Source organism: Triturus cristatus, unplaced genomic scaffold, assembly GCF_964204655.1.
Source record: "Triturus cristatus unplaced genomic scaffold, aTriCri1.1 SCAFFOLD_218, whole genome shotgun sequence".
Lineage (NCBI taxonomy): Eukaryota > Metazoa > Chordata > Amphibia > Caudata > Salamandridae > Triturus > Triturus cristatus.
In genome coordinates, this window is record NW_028188475.1 from 597501 (window position 1) to 599651 (window position 2151).

Consider the following 2151-nt stretch of genomic DNA (forward strand, 5'->3'; position numbering starts at 1 on the left):
CCCTATCACGAACGGGGTTCAGCGGGTTACCCGCACCTGTCGGCGAAGGGTAGACACACGCTGATCCGTTCAGTGTAGCGTGCGTGCAGCCCCGGACATCTAAGGGCATCACAGACCTGTTATTGCTCGATCTCATGTGGCTGAACGCCACTTGTCCCTCTAAGAAGTTGGACGCCGACCGCTGGGGGTCGCATAACTAGTTAGCATGGAGGAGTCTCGTTCGTTATCGGAATTAACCAGACAAATCGCTCCACCAACTAAGAACGGCCATGCACCACCACCCAAAGAATCGAGAAAGAGCTATCAATCTGTCAATCCTTTCCGTGTCCGGGCCGGGTGAGGTTTCCCGTGTTGAGTCAAATTAAGCCGCAGGCTCCACTCCTGGTTGTGCCCTTCCGTCAATTCCTTTAAGTTTCAGCTTTGCAACCATACTCCCCCCGGAACACAAAGACTTGGGTTTCCCAAAAGCTGCTCGGCCGGTCATGGGAATAACGCCGCCGGATCGCTAGTCGGCATCTTTTATGGTCGGAACTACGACGGTATCTAATCGTCTTTGAACATCCGTCTTTTGTTCTTGATTAATGAAAACATTCTTGGCAAATGCTTTCGCTTTGGTTCGTCTTGCGCCGGTCCAAGAATTTCACCTCTAGCGGCACAATATGAATGCCCCCGGCCGTCCCTCTTAATCATGGCCCCAGTTCCAAAAACCAACAAAATAGAACCGGAGTCCTATTCCATTATTCCTAGCTGAAGTATTCAGGCGACAGTCCTGCTCTGAACACGCTAATTTTTTCAAAGTAAACACTTCGGGCCCCCAGGACACTCAGTCAAGAGCATCAAGGGGGCGCCGAGAGGCAGGGGCTGGGACAGGTGGTAGTTCGCCTCGCGGCAGACCGCCAGCTTGATCCCAAGATCCAACTACGAGCTTTTTAACTGCAGCAACTTTAATATACACTATTGGAGCTGGAATTACCGCGGCTGCTGGCACCAGACTTGCCCTCCAATGGATCCTCGTTAAAGGATTTAAAGTGTACTCATTTCAATTACAGGGCCTCGAAAGAGTCCTGTATTGTTATTTTTCGTCACAACCTCCCCGAGTCGAGAGTGGGTAATTAGCGCGCCTGCTGCCTTCCTTGGATGTGGTAGCAGTTTCTCAGGCTCCCTCTCCGGAATCGAACCCTGATTCCCCGTTACCCGTGGTCACCATGGTAGGCACAAGAAGTACCATCGAAAGTTGATAGGGCAGACATCCGAATGTATCGTCGTGTCACGGGGACGTGCGATCGGCCCGCGGTTATCTAGAGTCACCAAAGCGGCCGGGCGAGGCCGGATTGGTTTTGGTCTGATAAATGCACGCATCCCGGGAGGTCAGCGCTCGTCGGCATGTATTAGCTCCAGAATTACAACAGTTATCCAAGTAACAGATGGAGCGATCAAAGGAACCATAACTGATTTAATGAGCCATTCGCAGTTTCACTGTACCGGCCGTCTGTACTTACACGTGCATGGCTTAATCTTTGAGCCAAGCATATGCTACTGGCAGGATCAACCAGGTAGCCGCACCTGCTGACAGGGTTCGGGGGGCCGCGTGCCCGTCTCCCCGACCGGACAACCTTCACGCACCCCTCTCTCTCGGGAGCCTGCTGGGGGAAAGGAGCTCACCCGCCTGGGCGGGAGGGCTCGCCGGAGGGGTGGAGAGAGGTGGCGGTCGCATGGGCACCGGCAGGCCCAGCCATCTCCCCCGGGAGGGTGAGGCGGGCCGAGGTGCAGCCTGAGCGAGACACAGGGGTGCCAGAGCTTGGCAGCGGCACCACTCGGAACCGAGCTGCTGTGGAAATGTGCTGGGCGGAGAGGGGTGACGACGTGGCGCACGGGGCCCACGGATCTGCTGGGCAGCAGCGTCCGAGGGTCTGGCGCCACCCGACCCCTTCCGCTCGGGGTCAGACCACTGGGGGGCACGATCTGCCGGGGCTGCTCGGCCTTCGCTCTGCTGGGTAGGGTGAAGGGCCTCCCGCCAGACGGCAGGCCCTCGAGTCGGACTGTCCATGCGGGGAGGAAGCTCCTTGCTGGAAACAAGCGGGCTCGGAGGAAAGGCCCATCGGGAAGGGGCCGAGAGGCAGGTGCAGACCCGGGCTCCCGGGGGGCCCAGCG

At 57.2% G+C, this 2151-nt stretch overlaps 1 non-coding gene across 1 annotated transcript in view; it reads right to left on the bottom strand.

Moving 5' to 3' along the window:
* LOC146768982 (18S ribosomal RNA) overlaps positions 1 to 1556 on the bottom strand; it is a 1818-nt gene extending 262 nt beyond the window's left edge. The window contains exon 1 of the ribosomal RNA XR_014976539.1: positions 1 to 1556. This exon is cut by the window's left edge and continues 262 nt beyond it. This is a non-coding gene — a ribosomal RNA (18S ribosomal RNA).
* Positions 1557 to 2151: the final 595 nt, after the last annotated feature.